The sequence below is a fragment of the Ranitomeya imitator genome, chromosome 4, assembly GCF_032444005.1.
Source record: "Ranitomeya imitator isolate aRanImi1 chromosome 4, aRanImi1.pri, whole genome shotgun sequence".
NCBI classification, from domain to species: Eukaryota; Metazoa; Chordata; class Amphibia; order Anura; family Dendrobatidae; genus Ranitomeya; species Ranitomeya imitator.
Window position 1 is genome coordinate 701692843 of NC_091285.1, and position 23693 is coordinate 701716535.

A 23693-nucleotide genomic window follows, 5' to 3' on the forward strand; every position below is an offset into this window, starting at 1 on the left:
ATGGTACATTCGGATTCGTGATCTGTAACACAATAATTTTTCTTAAAATTAAAAAAAGTTGGGAACATTCGGTAAAATATAGCATAAAAGCTGGCAATTCGTGTGCCTCATTCAATAAAATCACAGAGTGACAGGTTCGAATGGAATAGATAGTATAGATATATACACATAGAATGCAGACATATAGATTTCAGTGACACACACATATATGCACAGTATGTATGCATAGTATATACAGTACAGACCTAAAGTTTGCATACACCTTCTCATTTAAAGATTTTTCTGTATTTTCATGACTATGAAAATTGTACATTCACACTGAAGGCATCAAAACTATGAATTAACACATGTGGAATTATATACTTAACCCCTTAAACCCACATGACGTACTATCCCGTCGAGGTGGGGTGGGCCTTAATTCCCACCGACGGGATAGTACGTCATAGCGATCGTCCGCGCTCACGGGGGGAGCGCGGCCGATCGCGGCCGGGTGTCAGCTGCCTATTGCAGCTGACACCCTTCACTATGTGCCAGGAGCGGTCACAGACCGCTCCCGGCACATTAACCCCCGGCACACCGCGATCAAAGATGATCGCGGTGTGCCGGCGGTGCAGGGAAGCATCGCGCAGGGAGGGGGCTCCCTGCGGGCTTCCCTGAGACGATCGGTACACGGTGATGTACTCACCGTGTACCCAGCGTCTTCTCCCTACAGTCCCCGGATCCAAAATGGCCGCGGGGCTGCATCTGGGTCCTGCAGGGAGCACTTCCGGGTCAGGAGCAGGCTGCAGCAGCAGCTCTATTCCTGCCGGCTGTTTGTCAGATCACCGATCTGACAGAGTGCTGTGCACACTGTCAGATCAGTGATCTGTGATGTCCCCCCCTGGGACAAAGTGAAAGAGTAAAAAAAAAAAAAAAAAAAATTCCTAAATAAAGAAGAAAAAAAAAATATATTATTCCCATAAATACATTTCTTTTTCTAAAAAAAACAAAAAAAACAATAAAAGTACACATATTTAGTATCGCCGCGTCCGTAACGACCCAACCTATAAAACTGTGCCACTAGTTAACCGCTTCAGTGAACACCGTAAGAAAAAAAAAAAAACGGGCCAAAAAACAACGCTTTATTATCATACCGCCAAACAAAAAGTGGAATAACACGCGATCAAAAAGACGGATATAAATAACCATGGTACCGCTGAAAACGTCATCTTGTCCCGCAAAAAACAAGCTGCCATATAGCATAATAACCCAAAAAATAAAAAAGTTATAGTTCTCAGAATAAAGCAATGCCAAAATAATTATTTTTTCTATAAAATAGCTTTTATCGTATAAAAGCTCCAAAACATAAAAAAAGATATAAATGAGATATCGCTGTAATCGTACTGACCCGAAGAATAAAGCTGCTTTATCAATTTTACCAAACGCAGAACGGTATAAACGCCTCCCCCAAAAGAAATTCATGAATAGCTGGTTTTTGGTCATTCTGCCTCACAAAAAATCGGAATAAAAAGCGATCAAAAACTGTCACGTGTCCGAAAATGTTAACAATAAAAACGTCAACTTGTCCCGCAAAAAACAAGACCTCACATGACTCTGTGGACCAAAATATGGAAAAATTATAGGTCTCAAAATGTGGAGACGCAAAAACTTTTTTGCTATAAAAAGCGTCTTTTAGTGTGTGACGGCTGCCAATCATAAAAATCTGATATAAGAAACGCTATAAAAGTAAATCAAACCCCCCTTAATCACCCCCTTAGTTAGGCTAGGTTCACATTGCATTAATGGGTTAACGCTAACGGACAGCGTTGCACGGTGAAAATGTCGCAATTATCGCCGTGCAACGGGTCCGTTAGCGCACCCATTGAAAGCAATGTGATTTTCGGGTGCAACGCATCGCTAGAGCGTGCCATTTTCTGCTCGCGCTAGCAAGGTGCCATACTTTTGTGGCGCACCTCGGACGCTGCTTGCAGCGTCCGCGGCGTGCCCGAGGTCCGATCCCCGATCTTCCAGAGCGGGGACGTTAACGCGACCACTAAACGCGACACCTAAAAAGACATTGCGTTAGCGCAATCCGCTAGTGCTAGCGCTAAACGGATTGCCCTAACGCAATGTGAACCTAGCCTTAGGGAAAAATAATAAAATTTAAAAAAATGTATTTATTTCCATTTTCCCATTAGGGTTAGGGCTAGGGTTAGGGCTAGGGTTAGGGCTAGGGTTAGGGTTTGGATTACATTTACGGTTGGGATTAGAATTAGGGGTGTGTCAGGGTTAGGTGTGTGGTTAGGGTTACCGTTCGGATTAGGGTTAGGGGTGCATTTGGATTAGGGTTTCAGGTAGAATTGGGGAGTTTCCACTGTTCAGGCACATCAGGGGCTCTCCAAACGCGACATGGCGTCCGATCTCAATTCCAGCCAATTCTGCATTGAAAAAGTAAAACAGTGCTCCTTCACTTCCGAGCTCTCCCGTGCGCCCAAACAGGGGTTTACCCCAACATATGGGGTATCAGCTGTTATGGACCTGGTGGTTAGGAGCACCCGAAATGACCTGATGGTTAAACTAACAAGGACAAGCTCTGGGAAGTGGGAGCTCTGCTGACCGCAACCCCTAATCCTATCACACACACTAGAAATAGCCGTGGAGCGTACCTAACTCTACCTAGACGCCTCTTCACAGCCTAAGAGCTAACTAGCCCTAGAGATAGAAAATAAAGCCTACCTTGCCTCAGAGAAATTCCCCAAAGAAATAGGCAGCCCCCCACATATATTGACTGTGAGTTAAGATGAAAGTCACAAACACAGAAATGAAACAGGTTTCAGCAAAGGGAGGTCAGACTTACTAAACAGACAGAGGATAGGAAAGGTAACTTTGCGGTCAGCACAAAAAACTACAAAAGACCACGCAGAGTGTGCAAAAAGACCTCCGCACCGACTCACGGTGCGGAGGTGCCACTCTGCATCCCAGAGCTTCCAGCTAGCAAGGCAAAATCATGATAGCAAGCTGGACAAGAAAACAATGAACAAATAATTAACTAGCAGGGACTTAGCTTCTGCTGGAGTAGACAGGTCACCAGAAAGATCCAGGAGCGAACTGAACCAGTACAAGAACATTGACAGCTGGCATGGAGTAACGATCTGAGTGGATTTAAATATAACAGCCAGCCAAAGAATAAACTAAGTCACCTGTGGAAGGAACCTCAGAAGCAGCAGCTCCACTCACAGCCACCAGAGGGAGTCCATGGACAGAACTCGCCGAAGTACCATTCATGACCACAGGGGGGAGTTCGATAACAGAATTCACAACAGTACCCCCCCCTTGAGGAGGGGTCACCGAACCCTCACCAGAGCCCCCAGGCCGATCAGGACGAGCCAAATGAAAGGCACGAACTAGATCGGCAGCATGAACATCAGAGGCAAAAGCCCAGGAATTATCTTCCTGACCATAACCCTTCCACTTGACCAGGTACTGGAGTTTCCGTCTCGAAATACGAGAATCCAAAATCTTCTCCACCACATACTCCAACTCTCCAACTCCCCCTCAACCAACACCGGGGCAGGAGGATCAACGGAGGGGACCATAGGCGCCACGTATCTCCGCAATAACGACCTATGGAACACATTATGGATGGCAAAAGAAGCTGGAAGGGCCAAACAAGATGACACAGGATTGAGAACTTCTGAAATCTTATACGGACCAATGAAACAAGGCTTAAACTTAGGAGAGGAAACCTTCATAGGAACATAACGAGACGACAACCAACCCAAATCCCCAACACGAAGTCGGGGACAAACACAGCGCCGGCGGTTAGCGAAACGTTGAGCCTTCTCCTGGGACAATGTCAAATTGTCCACCACATGAGTCCAAATCTGCTGCAACCTGTCCACCACAGTATCCACACCAGGACAGTCCGAAGGCTCAACCTGCCCTGAAGAGAAACGAGGATGGAAACCAGAATTACAGAAAAAATGCGAAACCAAAGTAGCCGAGCTGGCCCAATTATTAAGGGCGAACTCAGCCAAAGGCAAGAAGGACCCCCAATCATCCTGATCAGCAGAAACAAAGCATCTCAGATATGTTTCCAAAGTCTGATTAGTTCGTTCGGTTTGGCCATTAGTCTGAGGATGGAAAGCCGAAGAAAAAGACAAATCAATGCCCATCTTAGCACAAAAGGACCGCCAAAACCTCGAAACAAACTGGGAACCTCTGTCCGAGACGATGCTCTCCGGAATGCCATGCAAACCAACCACATTCTGGAAAAACAATGGCACCAAATCAGAGGAGGAAGGCAATTTAGACAAGGGTACCAAATGGACCATCTTAGAGAAGCGATCACAAACCACCCAAATGACCGACATCCTTTGAGAGACAGGGAGATCTGAAATAAAATCCATGGAAATATGCATCCAGGGCCTCTTCGGGACCGGCAAGGGCAAAAGCAACCCACTGGCACGAGAACAGCAGGGCTTAGCCCGAGCACAAGTCCCACAGGACTGCACAAAAGAACGCACATCCCGTGACAACGAAGGCCACCAAAAGGATCTAGCCACCAAATCTCTGGTACCAAAGATTCCAGTATGACCAGCCAACACCGAACAATGAAGCTCAGAGATAACTCTACTAGTCCATCTATCAGGGACAAACAGTTTCTCCGCTGGACAACGTTCAGGTCTATCAGCCTGAAACTTCTGCAGCACCCGCCGCAAATCAGGGGAGATGGCAGACAAAATTACCCCCTCTTTGAGAATACCCACCGGCTCAGGAACACCCGGAGAGTCAAGCACAAAACTCCTTGACAGGGCATCAGCCTTCACATTCTTAGAGCCCGGAAGGTACGAAACCACAAAATCAAAACGGGAGAAAAACAGCGACCATCGAGCCTGTCTAGGATTCAACCGTTTGGCAGACTCGAGATAAGTCAAATTCTTGTGATCCGTCAAGACCACAACGCGATGCTTGGCTCCTTCAAGCCAATGTCGCCACTCCTCGAATGCCCACTTCATGGCCAACAACTCTCGATTGCCAACATCATATTTGCGCTCAGCAGGCGAGAACTTTCTAGAAAAAAGGCACATGGTTTCATCACCGAGCCATCAGAACTTCTTTGCGACAAAACAGCCCCTGCTCCAATCTCAGAAGCATCAACCTCGACCTGAAACGGGAGCGAAACATCTGGCTGGCACAACACAGGGGCAGAAGAAAAATGACGCTTCAACTCCTGAAAAGCCTCTACAGCCGCAGAGGGCCAATTGACCACATCAGCACCTTTCTTGGTCAAATCAGTCAACGGTTTAGCAACACTAGAAAAATTAGCGATGAAGCGAAGGTAAAAATTGGCAAAGTCCAGGAACTTCTGCAGGCTCTTCACAGATGTCGGCTGAGTCCAATCATAAATGGCCTGAACTTTAACAGGGTCCATCTCGATAGTAGAAGGAGAAAAAATGAAACCCAAAAATGAAACCTTCTGAACTCCAAAGAGACATTTTGACCCCTTCACAAACAAGGAATTCGCGTGAAGGACCTGGAACACCATTCTGACCTGCTTCACATGAGACTCCCAATCATCCGAAAAGACCAAAATATCATCCAAATATACAATCATGAATCTATCCAGGTACTTACGGAAGATGTCATGCATAAAGGACTGAAACACAGATGGAGCATTAGAAAGCCCGAATGGCATAACCAGGTACTCAAAATGGCCCTCGGGCGTATTAAATGCTGTTTTCCATTCATCGCCCTGTTTAATACGCACAAAATTATACGCCTCTCGAAGATCTATCTTGGTGAACCAACTAGCCCCCTTAATCCGAGCAAACAAATCAGACAGCAGCGGCAAAGGGTACTGAAATTTGACTGTGATCTTATTAAGAAGGCGGTAATCAATACAAGGTCTCAAAGAACCATCCTTCTTGGCCACAAAAAAGAACCCTGCTCCCAACGGTGATGACGACGGGCGAATATGACCTTTCTCCAAGGATTCCTTTATATAACTCCGCACAGCGGCGTGCTCTGGCACAGATAAATTGAACAGTCGGCCCTTAGGAAACTTACTACCAGGAATCAAATTTATAGCACAATCGCAATCCCTATGAGGAGGTAGGGCACTGGATTTGGGCTCATCAAATACATCCCGGTAATCCGACAAAAACTCAGGGAATTCAGAAGGAGTGGAAGGCGAAATTGACAGCAATGGAACATCACCATGTACCCCTTGACAACCCCAGCTGGACACAGACATAGATTTCCAATCCAATACTGGATTATGGACCTGTAGCCATGGCAACCCCAAAACGACCACATCATGCAGATTATGCAACACCAAAAAGCGAATATCCTCCTAATGTGCAGGAGCCATGCACATGGTCAATTGAGTCCAGTACTGAGGCTTATTCTTGGCCAAAGGCGTAGCATCAATTCCTCTCAATGGAATAGGATACTGCAAGGGCTCCAAGAAAAAACCACAGCGCCTGGCAAACTCCAAGTCCATCAAATTCAGGGCAGCGCCTGAATCCACAAATGCCATAACAGAATAGGATGACAAAGAGCAAATCAGAGTAACGGACAAAAGAAATTTAGACTGTACCGTACCAATAGTGGCAGACCTAGCGAACCGCTTAGTGCGCTTAGGACAATCGGAGATAGCATGAGTGGAATCACCACAGTAAAAACACAGCCCATTCCGACGTCTGTGTTCTTGCCGTTCAGCTCTGGTCAAAGTCCTATCACATTGCATAGGCTCAGGCCTATGCTCAGAGAATACCGCCAAATGGTGCACAGCTTTGCGCTCACGCAAGCGCCGATCGATCTGAATGGCCAAGGACATATACTCATTCAGACCAGCAGGCGTGGGAAATCCCACCATGACATCCTTAAGGGCTTCAGAAAGACCCTTTCTGAAAATTGCCGCCAGGGCACACTCATTCCACTGAGTAAGCACAGACCACTTTCTAAACTTCTGACATTATACCTCCGCTTCATCCTGACCCTGACACAAAGCCAGCAAGATTTTCTCTGCCTGATCCACTGAATTTGGTTCATCATAAAGCAATCCAAGCGCCAGAAAAAACGCATCTACATCACGCAATGCAGGATCTCCTGGCGCAAGGGAAAATGCCCAGTCTTGAGGGTCGCCACGCAACAAAGAAATAATGATTTTTACTTGTTGAACGGGGTCACCAGAGGAGCGGGGTTTCAAAGCAAGAAACAGTTTACAATTATTTTTGAAATTCAGGAACTTAGATCTATCCCCAGAAAACAAATCAGGAATCAGAATTCTAGGCTCTAACATCGGATTCTGAACCACAAAATCTTGAATGTTTTGTACCCTTGCAGTGAGATGATCCACACAAGAGGACAGACCTTGAATGTCCATAGCTACACCTGTGTCCTGAACCACCCAGAGGTTTAGGGGAAAAGAAAGACAAAACACACTGCAGAGAAAAAAAAATGGTCTCAGAACTTCTCTTATCCTTCTATTGAGATGCATTAACACTTTGGGCCAGCTGTACTGTTATGGACCTGGTGGTTAGGAGCACCCGAAATGACCTGATGGTTAAACTAACAAGGACAAGCTCTGGGAAGTGGGAGCTCTGCTGACCGCAACCCCTAATCCTATCACATACACTAGAAATAGCCGTGGAGCGTACCTAACTCTACCTAGACGCCTCTTCACAGCCTAAGAGCTAACTAGCCCTAGAGATAGAAAATAAAGCCTACCTTGCCTCAGAGAAATTCCCCAAAGAAAAAGGTAGCCCCCCACATATATTGACTGTGAGTTAAGATGAAAGTCACAAACACAGAAATGAAACAGGTTTCAGCAAAGGGAGGCCAGACTTACTAAACAGACAGAGGATAGGAAAGGTAACTTTGCGGTCAGCACATAAAACTACAAAAGACCACGCAGAGTGTGCAAAAAGACCTCCGCACCGACTCACGGTGCGGAGGTGCCACTCTGCATCTCAGAGCTTCCAGCTAGCAAGGCAATATCATGATAGCAAGCTGGACAAGAAAACAATGAACAAATAATTAACTAGCAGGGACTTAGCTTCTGCTGGAGTAGACAGGTCACCAGAAAGATCCAGGAGCGAACTGAACCAGTACAAGAACATTGACAGCTGGCATGGAGTAACGATCTGAGTGGAGTTAAATATAACAGCCAGCCAAAGAATAAACTAAGTCACCTGTGGAAGGAACCTCAGAAGCAGCAGCTCCACTCACAGCCACCAGAGGGAGTCCATGGACAGAACTCGCCGAAGTACCATTCATGACCACAGGGGGGAGTTTGATAACAGAATTCACAACAATCAGCGTACTTGAGACAAATTGGACAACAACTTTTTGGGTCCAAGTTCTCTTGTTATCCTTGGGAAAATAAAAATTTGTGGGGCTAAAATCATTTTTGTGCAAAAAAAAGGATTTTTTATTTTCACGGCTCTGCGTTGTAAACTGTAGTGAAACACTTGGGGGTTCAAAGTTTTCACAACACATCTAGATAAGTTCCTTGGTAGGTCTAGTTTCCAATATGAGGTCACTTGTGGGGGGTTTGTACTGTTTGGGTACATCAGGGGCTCTGCAAATGCAACGTGACGCCTGCAGACCAATCCATCTAAGTCTGCATTCCAAATGGCGCTCCTTCCCTTCCGAGCTCTGCCATGCGCCCAAACAGTGGTTCCCCCCCACATATGAGGTATGAGCGTACTCAGAACAAATTGTTCAACAACTTTTGGGGTCCAATTTATTCTGTTACCCTTGTGAAAATACAAAACTGGGGGCTAAAAAACAATTTTTGCGAAAAAAAAATTATTTTCACGGCTCTGCGTTATAAACTGTAGTGAAGCACTTGGGGGTTCAAAGCTCTCAAAACACATCTAGATAAGTTCCTTAGGGGGTCTAGTTTCCAAAATGGTGTCATTTGTGGGGGGTTTTAATGTTTAGGCACATCAGGGGCTCTCCAAACCAACATGGCGTCCCATCTTAATTCCAGTCAATTTTGCATTGAAAAGTCAAATGGCGCTCCTTTCCTTCCGAGCTCTGCCATGCGCCCAAACAGTGGTTTACCCCCACATATGGGGCATCGTCGCACTCAGGACAAATTGCACAATAACTTTTGTGGTCTAATTTCTTCTCTTACCCTTGGGAAAATAAAAAATTGGGGGCAAAAAAATCATTTTTGTGAAAAAATATGATTTTTTTTTTTTACGGCTCTGCATTATAAACTTCTTTGAAGCACTTGTTGGGTCAAAGTGCTCACCACACATCTAGTTCCTTAAGGGGTCTACTTTCCAAAATGGTGTCACTTGTGGGGGTTTCAATGTTTAGGCACATCAGGGGCTCTCCAAACGCAACATGGCATCCCATCTCAATTCCAGTCAATTTTGCATTGAAAAGTAAAATGGCGCTCCTTCCCTTCCGAGCTCTGCCATACGCCCAAACAATGGTTTACACCCATATATGGGGTATCAGCGTACTCAGGACAAATTGGACAACAATTTTTGAGGTCCAATTTCTTCTCTTACTCTTGGGAAAATAAAAAATTGGGGGCGAAAAGATCATTTTTGTGAAAAAATATGATTTTTTATTTTTACGGCTCTGCATTATAAACTTCTGTGAAGCACTTGGTGGGTCAAAGTGGTCACCACACATCTAGATAAGTTCCTTAGGGTGTCTACTTTTCAAAATGGTGTCACTTGTGGGGGGTTTCAATGTTTAGGCACATGAGGGGCTCTCCAAACGCAACATGGCGTCCCATCTCAATTTCTGTCAATTTTGCCTTGAAAAGTCAAATGGCGCTCCTTTCCTTCTGAGCTCTGCCATGCGCCCAAACAGTGGTTTACCCCCACATATGGGGTATCAGCGTACTCAGGACAGATTGTACAACAATATTTGTCATCCATTTTATCATGTTACCCTTGGTAAAATAAAACAAATTGGAGCTGAAATAAATTTTGTGTGAAAAATTTAAATGTTCATTTTTATTTAAACATTCCAAAAATTCCTGTGAAACCCCTGAAGGGTTAATAAACTTCTTGAATGTGGTTTTGAGCACCTTGAGGGGTGCAGTTTTTAGAATGGTGTCACACTTGGGCATTTTCTATCATATAGACCCCTCAAAATGACTTCAAATGAGATGTGGTCCCTAAAAAAAAATGGTGTTGTAAAAATGAGAAATTGCTGGTCAACTTTTTAACCCTTATAACTCCCTAACAAAAAAAAATTTTGGTTCCAAAATTGTGCTGATGTAAAGTAGACTTGTGGGAAATGTTACTTATTAAGTATTTTGTGTGACATATCTCTGTGATATAAGGGCATAAAAATTTAAAGTTGGAAAATTGCGAAATTTTCAACATTTTCGCCAAATTTCCATTTTTTTCACAAATCAACGCAAGTTATATCGAATAAATTTTACCACTAACATGAATTACAATATGTCACGAGAAAAAAATGTCAGAATCGCCAAGATCCGTTAAAGCGTTCCAGAGTTATAACCTCATAAAGGAACAGTGGTCAGAATTGTAAAAATTGGCCCGGTCATTAACGTGCAAACCACCCTCGGGGCTTAAGGGGTTAACAAAAAAGTGTGAAACAACTGAAAATATGTCTTATATTCTAGGTTCTTCAAAGTAGCCACCTTTTGCTTTGATGACTGCTTTGCACACTCTTGGCATTCTCTTGATGAGCTTCAAGAGTTTGTCACCGCAAATGGTTTTCACTTCACGGGTGTGCCCTGTCAGGTTTAATAAGTGGGATTTCTTGCTTTAGGCTACTTTCACACATCAGGTTTTTTGTTTCAGGCACAATCCGGCAATTTTTGAAAAATACCGAGCCTTTTTTTTACGCAGGATCAATTTTTTTCTCATAGAGTTGTATTAGCGCCGGATTGTGCCTGATGGCCACACGTTCCATCTGTTTTTTTTCCGGATCCGTTCAAAAAATCATTTCCGGCGGACGGAAAAAATGTCCACTGCAATGTTTTTTTGTCTGGCGGAAAAAAACGCACAATGACGGAATCGGCTGAAAACAGATGAAACGGAGGTGTGAAACAATGATCCGGCATCAGTATCAGGTTTTCACAGGATGTTCTGGGGTCTCTCTCTCTCTGTCCAGAACCAGAAAGTAAAAAAACATGTGCATTAAAAGAGACTGGATCCAGCTAAAAAACGGATCCGGCTCATCAGTTTTTCACAATTTATGCTGGATCCATTTTTTCAAAAATTTCCGGATTGTGCCTGAAACAAAAAACCTGATGTGTGAAAGTAGCCTTACAAATGGAGATGGGACCATCAGTTGTGATGAGCAGAAGTCTGGTGGATATACAGCTGATAGTCCTACTGAATAGACTGTTAGAATTTGTATAATGGCAAGAAAAAAGCAGCTAAGTAAAGAAAAATGAGTGGCCATCATTACTTTAAGAAATGAAGGTCAGTCAGTCCGAAAAATTGGGAAAACTTTGAAAGTGTCCCCAAGGGCAGTTGCAAAAACCATCGAGAGCTACAAAGAAACTGGTTCACATGAGGACCGCCCCAGGAAAGGAAGACCAAGAGTCACCTCTGCTTCTGATGATAAGTTTATCCGAGTCACCAGCCTCAGAAATCGCAGGATAACAGCAGCTCAGATTATAGACCAGGTCAATGCCACACAGAGTTCTAGCAGCAGACACATCTCTACAACAACTGTTAAGAGGACACTTTGTGCAGAAGGCCTTCATGGTAAAATAGCTGCTAGGAAACCACTGCTAAGGACAGGCAACAAGCAGAAAATACTTGTTTGGGCTAAAGAACGCAAAGAATGGACATTAGACCAGTGGAAATCTGTGCTTTGGTCTGATAAGATCAAAATTTGAAATCTTAGGTTCCAACCACCGTGTCTTTGTGTGACACAGAAAAGATGAACGGATAGACTCTACATGCTTGGTTCCCACTGTGAAGCATGGAGGAGGAGGTGTGATGGTGTGGGGGTGCTTTGCTGATGACACTGTTGGGGATTTATTCAAAATTGAAGGCATACTGAACTAGCATGGCTACCACAGCATTTTGCAGCGGCATGCTATTCCATCCAGTTTGCATTTAGTTGGACCATCATTTATTTATCAACAGGACAATGACCCCAAACACACCTCCAGGCTGGAAGGAGAGTGAAGGGGTGCTACGCCAGATGACCTGGCCTCCACAGTCACCAGACCTGAACCCAATCGAGATGGTTTGGGGTGAGCTGGACCACAGAGTGAAGGCAAAAGTGCCAACAAGTGCTAAGCATCTATGGGAACTCCTTCAAGATTGTTGGAAGACCATTTCCGGTGGCTACCTCTTGAAGCTCATCAAGAGAATGCCAAGAGTGTGCAAAGCAGTCATCAAAGCAAAAGGTGGCTTTGAAGAACCTAGAATATAATACATATTTTCAGTTGTTTCACACTTTTATGTTAAGTATATAATTCCTCATGTGTTAATTCATAGTTTTGATGCCTTCAGTGTGAATTTACAATTTTCATAGTCATGAAAATACAGAAAAATCTTTAAATGAGAAGGTGTGTCCAAACTTTTGGTCTGTACTGTATATACTATGCATACATACTGTGCATATATGTGTGTGTCACTGAACTCTATATGTATGCATTCTATGCGTATATATCTATTCTATCTATTCCATTCTAACCTGTCACTCTGTGATTTTACTGAATGAGGCACATGAATTGCCGGCTTTTATTCTATATTTTACCGAATGTTCCCAACTTTTTTCAATTTTAAGAAAAATGATTGTGTTACCGATCACGAATCCGAATGTACCATTTTTCATGCCGAATTTGTTTGGCGATGGTTTTTTGATAAGTATGTAATTCCACATGTGTTAATTAATAGTTTTGATGCCTTCAATGTGAATTTACAATTTTCATAGTCATGAAAATACAGAAAAATCATTAAATGAGAAGGTGTGTCCAAACTTTTTGTATGTACTGTATATATGTCAGCAATTCAGCAGCTGTGTTGCGTAAAAAATCACAGCAGAAGCTGACAAGATATAAAAGATGGATTGCACACAGTAAATATAAATAGAAAAGGTAGATATACATATGTCAGTGACATACAATTAGTACAGTGTGTTCAGATTACTGTACATGTATTAAATTAATAAATATATTTTTCTGAAAATAATGGAGTGGGCTCCCGCGTAATTTTCGTAACTAGCAAACGGAAAGCCGACAGCTGGAGGCCGATGTTTATAGCCTGGGAAAGGGGTAATACCCATGGAGCTTCCCAGGCTATTAATATCCGCTCAAAAAATTATACTTAGCCTTCACTGGCTATTAAAATGGGGACCCTAAAAAAGTGATATAAGGTCCCCTATAATTAATAACCAGCAAAGGCTATGCAGACAGCTGCAGGCTGATGTTAAAATCCTAGGAAGTGGCCATGAATACTGCCCCCCAGGCTAAAAACATCAGCTCTCAGCCGCCCCAGAATAAGCGCATCTCTAAGATGAGCCAATTCTGGCACTGCTCCTGCACTGTAAATAAATATTTTAAAAAAACCTGCATGGGTTCCCCTGTATTTTTGATAATCAGTCAGGCAAAACTCAGCTTTCAGCTTCAGCAAGGCTGGATAACAAGAATTGAGGGGTCCCCACGCCGTATTTTTTAATTATACGCTAGAATACCATGAGGAGTTGTTTGTCTGTTTTCTCTGACTGCATGACCACAGTTTGCTCTGGTTGGTAGCTGTGTACCTCTGTGAGGTTAACAGGGCACAGCATCTTGTTTCTAGTGACTCTGTGGAGTTAGCAAAGTTCGCTTATACCGCCATATAGCGCTGCCATTTGCCAGCAGCAGATTCCTCTCCTGCACGGTGGACCCCGGATTGCGAAAGCACCTAATAATACATATATATATATATATATATATATATATATATATATATATATACTGTATATATATATATATATATATATATACTCGGTGCGCTCTGCCAACCCTAATATAATACTAGCACCAGGGTCTGGCTAGTAAATGGCGGATAAACAGCAATCCTTGTGGTACATCCCGCAGCTGGAGGGTATGTTGGTGGCTCTTGAGCGCACAACCTCAGCTGTGGATGTTACCGCGGTTGCTGTTCGGGCTGCTAGTGTGGCTGCAGCAACCTTGTCCACGGCCACCCCTGTTCCGACACTATCTCGCCTCCCGCTGCCAGAAATTTTTTGTGGTGATAGCAAATCTTGTAGAGGTTTTGTGAGCCAGTGCTATATACATTTCGAGCTCCAGGCAGCACATTTCCCCACAGAGCGGGCAAAGGTGGGATTTATTGTGTTTCTCCTGTCGGACAGGGTGTTGGAGTGGGCTACGCCGCTGTTGGAGCGTGGCGATCAGTTGGTGCAGAGTGCTCTGCTGTTCTTGAGCACTCTAAAACAGGTCTTTTTTGGGCCTCAAGTCACCCATGATATGGCGCTCCAACTGTTGGCATTGACTCAGGGCTCGTCCTTCATCAGCCATTTTGCCGTCCACTTCCGCACCCTAGCATCTGAGCTGGAGTGGTCGGATAAAGCCCTTATCCCTATATTTTGGAGGGGGCTGGCTGACCACGTGAAGGACGTTCTGGCCACAAGGGAGATTCCCGCCACACTGGAGGAGTTAATAGCTATGTCTACCCGTATTGACCTCAGTTTTCACGAGTGGAGGCTAGAGCGAGCCCAGTGTAGGCAGAGGTTTCGGCTGGCTCCCACCTTCACCAAACCTTTGGAATCTCCAGTCTTGGTCCCTGAGTCACAGGAGGCCATGGAAGTGTCACGAGTGGGATCTAAGTCCCGGACCGCTCATGCACTCAAGGTCTGTCATGTTTGCCAGCAGTCAAGACATCTTGCCACCAGATGTTCACAGCGGTCGAGGAAACGTCAGCATCTAGTGGTAGTAGGTAGAGGTACACTAGACACGGCGACGTTTGCCTCCAAATTGTCCTTTAAAAGGACAATTACAATAGGCTCATTTACTCACTCGGTAGAGCTCTGCGTGGATTCTGGGGCGGAGGGCAATTTTATGTCTTCTGCCTTCGCCCAACATCATGCAATACCCCTGGTAATGCTAGCTCAACCTGTAACTGTGCCAGTGGTTAATGGTTCGGCACTGCCCACACTGATTGCACACCAGACAATCCCTTTCACTCTGTCCTTGTTGCCATCTCATCAGGAGATTATATCTCTGCTCATCATTCCTGAGGGAATTGATGAGGTCCTGTTAGGGATGTCTTGGCTACGGTATCAGTCTCCTCATATCGAGTGGTCCACAGGCAGAATTTTGGGATGGGGTGAATCTTGTGGGGGTAGATATCAGAGGGAGAGCGTTCAGGTTGCTATAACTGAGGTACCCACAGATCTATCCTCTCTGCCCAAGCAATATTAACCCTATGCGGATGTGTTCTCCAAAAGGGCTGCGGAGACACTTCCGCCTCACCGCCCCTATGACTGTCCTATTGACCTCTTGCCTGGTGCCGAGACTCCCCGGGTCGAGTCTATCCGTTATCTCTCCCGGAGACGGAGGCAATGTCTCAGTACATCCAGGAAAATCTGGCAAGAGGATTCATTAGAAAGTCAGTGTCACCTGCAGGGGCTGGATTCTTCTTCTTGCACAAGAAGAACGGGGAACTACATCCATGCATAGACTACAGGGGTCTTAACGCCATCACCGTTAATAATAAATATCCTCTGCCCCTGATATCTGAGCTTTTAGATAGGCTTCAGAGAGCAAGGGTGTTTACTAAACTAGATCTGCGGGGTGCTTTCAACCTGATTCGCATGCGTGAGGGGCACGAATGGAAGACGGCTTTTAACACAAGGGATGGGTACTATGAATATCTAGTAATGCACTTTGAGCTCTGTAATGTCCCAGCCATTTTCCAAGACTTTGTAAACGATATCTTCTGGGATATGCTCTCCACCTCGGTTGTAGTCTATCTGGATGATATTCTCATCTACTCTCCAGATATTGACTCCCACCAGAAAGATGTTTGCAGAGTTTTCAACTTCTTACGAACTAACTCCCTCTACGTCAAGTTGGAGAAATGTGTGTTTGAGCAGGAGTCCTTATCTTTCCTGGGGTATATCATCTCCGCCCAGGGATTGGCTATGGATCCTGCCAAACTACAAGCTGTGATGAACTGGCAAGAACTCCATTCTCTTAAAGCGGTGCAGCGCTTTATGGGGTTTATTAACTATTATCGCCAGTTCATCCCTCATTTCTCAACTTCGGTAGCTCCCTTGGAAGCCCTCACCACGAAGGGAGCAAATCCCAAATTGTGGTCTGAGGAGGTCTCCAAGGCCTTCACTTCTATTAAATCTCATTTTGCTAGTGCTCCCATCCTACATCACCCCGAAAAGATATGCCATTTATAATGGAGGTGGATGCCTCATACATTGGTGCTGGAGCAGTCCTCTTTCAAAAGGATGCTCAAGGTCGGAGCATCCTCCCTTCTTCTTTTCCAAAACCTACACACCAGCAGAGAGGAATTATTCTATCGGGGACAGGGAGTAGCTAGCAATGAAGTTGGCTTTCTCAGAGTTGGGACATCTCTTGGAGGGGCTCACTTTCCCTTCCAAGTATTCACAGACCACAAGAATTTGGTTTATTTACAGACCGCCCAGTGGCTAAATTCTCGCCAGGCCAGATGATCCGTGTTCTTCTCTCGGATCCATTTCACCCTCCATTTTCTTTCCGAGGAGAAGAACATTCGTGCCGACGCTCTCTCTCGCTCCGTTGTTTCATCTGATGAGGAGGATTAAGAGGAGCCTCGGCTTATTGTCCCTTCCGGGAGCCTGAGAACTGTGGCCCCTGTTTCGCTAGAGTTTGTGCCTCCAGGCAAGACTTTTGTACCATCCAGTTTGCGTCCGGAAGTTCTCTCTTGGGCTTACTCGTCTAAGGTGGGTGGACATTTCAGTACCAAAAGGACATCTGAGCTACTGGTGAGGAACTACTGGTGGCTGCACATGGCCCATGACGTCGCAGACTATGTTCAGGCATGTGTCTCCTGCACCAAGTACAAGTCTCCTCGTCAACAGCCAGCTGGGTTGCTTCACCCCCTGCCGGTGGCAGACAGGCCCTGGGAGATGGATGGGATGGATTTTGTGGTAGGCTTACCCAAGTCTCGTAGCTGCACTATTATTTGGGTGATCACCGACCATTTTTCCAAAATGGTGCACTTGGTGCCTCTTCCACGGCTACCTTCTGCACGGGCTTTGGCGGTGTTGTTTATCAAACACATATTTCACCTACATGGTATGCCAGACAAAATTGTCAGTGACCGGGATCCCCAGTTTGTGTCTCGATTCTGGACAGAGCTTTTTCGTCTACTCAGCATTGAGTTGAATCTCTCCTCAGCCTATCATCCTGAGACGAATGGGTTGGTAGAGAGGGCCAACAAACCCTGGTCACATATCTGCGACATTTCGTTTCTGGCAGGCAGGATGACTGGGCATCCTTGCTACCATGGGCGGAGTTTGCGCTTACAAGCGCTGTAGCTGACTCCACCGATCAGACTCCTTTCCTCCTTAATTACGGCCAGCATCCGTGGGTCGCTGTGCCTATGCCCGTGTTTTCTGCCGACTCCAGGGTGGCAGACTGGGCTGTGGAGGCACTGGACATTTGGGACCGCACTCAGGATGCCATCCGGGCCTCCAAGGAGAGAATGAGGTCTTCCGCCGATGCACATCGGCGCCCTGCTCTGACGTTTGCTCCTGGCGACTTAGTGTGGCTCTCCGCCCATAACATCAGGCTGCAAGTTAAGTCCACTAAGTTTGCACCTCGCTACTTGGGTCCCTTCAAGGTCCTTGAATAGGTTAACCCTGTGGTCTACCGTCTGGCCCTTCCTCCACGCCTAGGTATCACCGACTCCTTTCATGTGTCCCTCCTGAAGCCCGTGTACATGTCCAGGTTTTCCAAGTCATCTGCCGGGACATCGGGTTCATCTTCTGACAATTACGAGGTGGACGCTATTTTGGGGTGCAAGGTGGTACGTGGCAAAAACTTTACAGTATTTGGTGGACTGGAAAGGTTATGGCCCAGAGGACAGGTTCTGGGAGCCTGCTGAGCACATTTGGGCTCTGCAGCTCATTGCTGCCTTCAAGCATAGCGAGGTCCAAGGAGAGGGGGGCCCTAGGAGAGGGGGTAATGTTAGGTGTCGAGTTCCTGCCTCTGCACAGGGGGAATCTCGAACCACCTCTTCTGAGGTCTCTCATTTTTCTCCAGCTGCAGTGGAGCCTGCTCAGCGGAGATTTCTGTCCCAGCATCTGGCTCAGGCTGCTACTGGGTGACTGGTCACTACTGTTCTTCCAGGCTCTGCTTTTGTAGCCAGTTCTGGTCAGTGGCAAGCAGACATCTCTGGGACTAAGTTCTGCTTTTCCCCTTCTGAGCATGCCCAGGGTAAGACATCTCATTGGAGGTCAGGGGTCACAAGCTCAGATACTGCAGCAGCTCCCATTGGTCCTCTAGGAAGGTCCTGAAGTTGCTCAGGTACTGTAGTAGCTCCTATTGGTCCTATAGGAAGGTCCTGAAGTTGCTGCAGCTATAAAGGGTTCCCTTGGCCGCACGGCCATGCGCTAGTATCAAACCAATGTCTATGAGCTCAGCGCCAGTGTGGTCTGGATGCGGTTAGGGTTTGGCTGAAATAAGCCCCTAGAATACCGGCACCTCCGGTGAGGAGTTGTTTGTCTGTTTTCTGTGACTGCATAACCACAGTTTGCTATGGTTGGTAGCTGTGTACCTCTGTGAGGATAACAGGGCACAGAATCTTGCTCCTTTGCGACTCTGTGGAGTTAACACAGAGTTCGCTTATACTGACATATAGCGCTGCCATTTGCCAGCAGCAGATTCCTCTCCTGCACGGTGGACCCCGGGTTGCGAACGCACCTAATAATACATATATATATACTCGGTGCGTTCCGCCAACACTAACAGCGGCAGGCACAGGCCACATCTAGCTTCATCGTGTCTAGAATGGAGTTTTTGATGTCAGGGGAAAGGGAGAAGCCTCATGGATTACACCGCTGTGCTTATAACAGGAAGTTGCTGTGCACATGTGATGGGAAATTTAGATGAGTGAGGTAAAAATGAGAGGATTGAGGGGAAAATGAGAGGAGTGAGGGGAAAATAGTGGAGTGAGGGGAAATAAGGGGGTGAGGAGAAAATAGAGGAGTGAGGGGAAAATTGTGGAGTGAGGGGAAAATGAGAGGAGTGAGGGGAAAATAGTGGAGTAAGGGGAAAATGAGAGGATTGAGGGGAAAATGAGAGGAATGAGGGGAAAATAGTGGAGTGAGGGGAAAATAGTGGTGTGAGGGGAAAATGAGTTGAGCGAGGGGAAAAAAGTGGAGTGAGGGGAAATAGTGGAGTGAGGGGAAAATAGTGGCATGGGGGGAAATGAGAGGAGTGAGAGGAAAATGAGAGGAGTGAGGGGAAAATGAGTTGAGTGAGGGGAAAATAGTGGAGTGAGGGGAAATAGTGGAGTGAAGGGAAAAAAGTGGCATGAGGGGAAATGAGAGGAGTGAGGGGAAAATAGAGGAGTGAGGGAAAATGAGAGGAATGAGGGAAAAATAGTGGAGTTAGGGGAAATAGTTGAGTGAGGGGAAAATGAGAGGAGAGAGGGGAAAATAAGAGAAGAGAGGGGAAAATAGTGGAGTGAGGGGAAAATGAGAGGAGAGAGGGGAAAATAAGAGGAGAGAGGGGAAAACAGTGGAGTGAGGGGAAAATAGTGGAGTGAGAGGAAAATGAGAGGTGTGAGGTACAATTATGTACACCATATGCAACTGAGGTACAATTCTGTACACCACATGCAACTGCTTAATAGACAATTCCATGGAACAAAGACAACTGCTTAATAGGCAATGTCACACACCAAAGACAACTGCTTAATATGTAATGCCATACACCACATACAACTGCATAACAGACAATTCCACACACAAAAGACAAATGCTTAAGAGGCAGTGCCACACACTAAAAATAACTGCTAAAGATGTAATGCCATGCACCAATGACAACTGCTTAATTAATAAGCAATTCCATACACCAAAGACAACTTCTTAAGAAACAGTGCCACACACCTGGAAATTATAGGCCAGTAAGTCTAACCTCTATTGTTGGCAAAATATTTGAAGGGTTTCTGAGTAGTGTTGAGCGATACCGTCCAATATTTGAAAGTATCGGTATCGGATGGTATCGGCCGATATCCGAAAAATATCGGATATCGCCGCTACCGATATCCGATACCAATACAAGTCAATGGGACACAAATATCGGAAGGTATCCGTAATGGTTCCCAGGGTCTGAAGGAGAGGAAACTCTCCTTCAGGCCCTGGGATCCATATTAATGTGTAAAATAAAGAATAAAAATAAAAAATATTGATATACTTACCCTCGGACGGGCCCTGGTTGTCACCGCTGCAATCGCCATGCTTTTCTTCCTAAGAATGAGCGCTTTAATGACCTTCGATGACGTCGTGGCTTGTGATTGGTCGCTGAGCGGTCATGTGACCGCTCACGCGACCAATCACAAGCCGCGACGTCATCGAAGGTACTTAAAAAGCTCATTCATAGGAAGGAAAACATGGCGATTGCAGCGGTGACAACCAGGGCCCGTCCGAGGGTAAGTATATCAATATTTTTTATTTTTATTCTTTATTTTACACATTAATCTAAATCCCGATACCGATTCCCGATATTACAAAAATATCGGAACTCGGTATCGGAATTCCGATACCGCAAATATCGGCCGATACCCGATACTTGCGGTATCGGAATGCTCAACACTATTTCTGAGGGATGTTATTCTGGATTATCTCAATGAGAATAACTGTTTAACTCCATATCAGCATGGGTTTATGAGAAATCGCTCCTGTCAAACCAATCTAATCAGTTTTTATGAAGAGGTAAGCTATAGACTGGACCACGGTGAGTCATTGGACGTGGTATATCTCGATTTTTCCAAAGCGTTTGATACCGTGCCGCACAAGAGGTTGGTACACAAAATGAGAATGCTTGGTCTGGGGGAAAATGTGTGTAAATGGGTTAGTAACTGGCTTAGTGATAGAAAGCAGAGGGTGGTTATAAATGGTATAGTCTCTAACTGGGTCGCTGTGACCAGTGGGGTACCGCAGGGGTCAGTATTGGGACCTGTTCTCTTCAACATATTCATTAATGATCTGGTAGAAGGTTTACACAGTAAAATATCGATATTTGCAGATGATACAAAACTATGTAAAGCAGTTAATACAAGAGAAGATAGTATTCTGCTACAGATGGATCTGCATAAGTTGGAAACTTGGGCTGAAAGGTGGCAGATGAGGTTTAACAATGATAAATGTAAGGTTATACACATGGGAAGAAGGAATCAATGTCACCATTACACACTGAATGGGAAACCACTGGGTAAATCTGACAGGGAGAAGGACTTGGGGATCCTAGTTAATGATAAACTTACCTGGAGCAGCCAGTGCCAGGCAGCAGCTGCCAAGGCAAACAGGATCATGGGGTGCATTAAAAGAGGTCTGGATACACATGATGAGAGCATTATACTGCCTCTGTACAAATCCCTAGTTAGACCGCACATGGAGTACTGTGTCCAGTTTTGGGCACCGGTGCTCAGGAAGGATATAATGGAACTAGAGAGAGTACAAAGGAGGGCAACAAAATTAATAAAGGGGATGGGAGAACTACAATACCCAGATAGATTAGCGAAATTAGGATTATTTAGTCTAGAAAAAAGACGACTGAGGGGCGATCTAATAACCATGTATAAGTATATAAGGGGACAATACAAATATCTCGCTGAGGATCTGTTTATACCAAGGAAGGTGACGGGCACAAGGGGGCATTCTTTGCGTCTGGAGGAGAGAAGGTTTTTCCACCATCATAGAAGAGGATTCTTTACTGTTAGGGCAGTGAGAATCTGGAATTGCTTGCCTGAGGAGGTGGTGATGGCGAACTCAGTCGAGGGGTTCAAGAGAGGCCTGGATGTCTTCCTGGAGCAGAACAATATTGTATCATACAATTATTAGGTTCTGTAGAAGGACGTAGATCTGGGGATTTATTATGATGGAATATAGGCTGAACTGGATGGACAAATGTCTTTTTTCGGCCTTACTATCTATGTTGCTATGTTACTATGTTACCAAAGATAACTGCTGAAAATGTAATGCCATGCACCACATACAATTGCTTATTAGGCAATATTCATCTTTGCACGAAAAGCCAAAAATGTTGTTTATCAAAAGGCTCTTGAATGAGTTGAAAATAAAATGCTATAAATACATCGGTAATAGTTTACTTAATTTGTGTTGCAAATCTGTAGTGTTGAGTATATGATGTGAAATGCTTTTATGTGCAATATAATCATTGTAATTTGTTATAATACCCACAGTTACTTATTATGCCCGGGCAATGCCAAGCTCTTCAGCTAGTATGATATTAAACCTACAGGTGGAAACATATAGAAATGGGCAATACAACAAGTATGAACGGTATCAAAGTCACAAAATATGCCCATATGTAGTTGCGACAAGCAAGTAAAAAAGACGACCAGAATAAGTCTGACATTAATCTCGGGCGTGATAATGTCAGGTCTATGAACAGTATTTATGGTAAATCACACGCAGCTTAAAGGAGGTTTGAATAAATCAAATCCAATAGCGCTAACGATAGTCCTAGCAAACAAATAGTGTAAATCACCAGAGTAGCCCCAATGTAAAGATGGCTGTGAGCTGTAGGACCCTGCTGAGAGGCTACACAAGCACTATTATAAAGCCCTGATAGAAGGAAAGAGATAACCACAGCATGGCGTGCTGCACAATGCTAAGCTCTGAGGTAAAGCTGCCAGGACAGTGCCTGAGGACATGGTCACCAGAGCAGGGAGGCCGGAGAGACGCATGCGTATCACAGATCCTCAGGGAAAATGAGCTGTAATGATTCAGAAAGTGTGAAATACCCCGCTGATTACCTCGGTAAGGAACACCGGAGACGTCTGCAGTCTCTCCGCACGTCACAAGGACAAAGCATAAAGAACAAATAAGAACGATCAAGTCAGCCCCAGGGCTGTAATAGAATATGGAAAATCATTGAGTAAATGAAAGGAATAAAGTCACAAGGGCACATAATAGGTGTGTATATGCAAGTGGGGCGCCCCATGGCGTGGGACAGGGAGGGTAAATCCTTGTACCACATAGGGACCACGTTAGAGGCAATGTGTTCATGGTGAAAGAACAAAATGTCATTATGTCAGACAGAACGTATAAAGGAAATCAGTAATAACTAGAACCTGATGAGGCCAGTATGCCGATCATCTAGGAGTCTAATAAATATTGTCCCAAGAAGGAAGTAAATCATATAGATGGAAAAACTGTCCTGATGAAAAGGTAAATGGTGGCCCTAAAAGGTGTACAAAAGCAATGCCAATCTGGTCATAAAGAAAGTTATGGTATCATTAGTGATGACAAATAGGGCCACGCAGAAACAATGTCAGGACAATAAGAACATATGTGTAATATGCATTATAAGCTGGTTTAATATGGTAAAGCATGTAAAGTTATGTTAAAAATACACAAAGAAGGCAGAAAAAGAACACTATCTACCTTCCATACATGTATATAAATGGCTAGATGGTGCCATCAGGTATTCTAGAATATGCATGTCCACGTAGTATATTGCCCAGCCACGTAGTACATTGCCCAGTGATGTA

The 23693-nt window shown here is 44.9% G+C and overlaps 1 protein-coding gene across 1 annotated transcript in view; it reads right to left on the reverse strand.

Annotated features, from left to right (window-relative positions):
* LOC138677396 (sulfotransferase 2B1-like) overlaps positions 1–23004 on the reverse strand; it is a 163284-nt gene extending 140280 nt beyond the window's left edge. Inside the window, exon 1 of the mRNA XM_069767488.1 lies at positions 22956–23004. The gene's annotated coding sequence lies outside the window, so the exon portion shown is untranslated. The remainder of the gene's footprint in view (positions 1–22955) is intronic.
* Between the last annotated feature and the right edge of the window lie 689 nt (positions 23005–23693).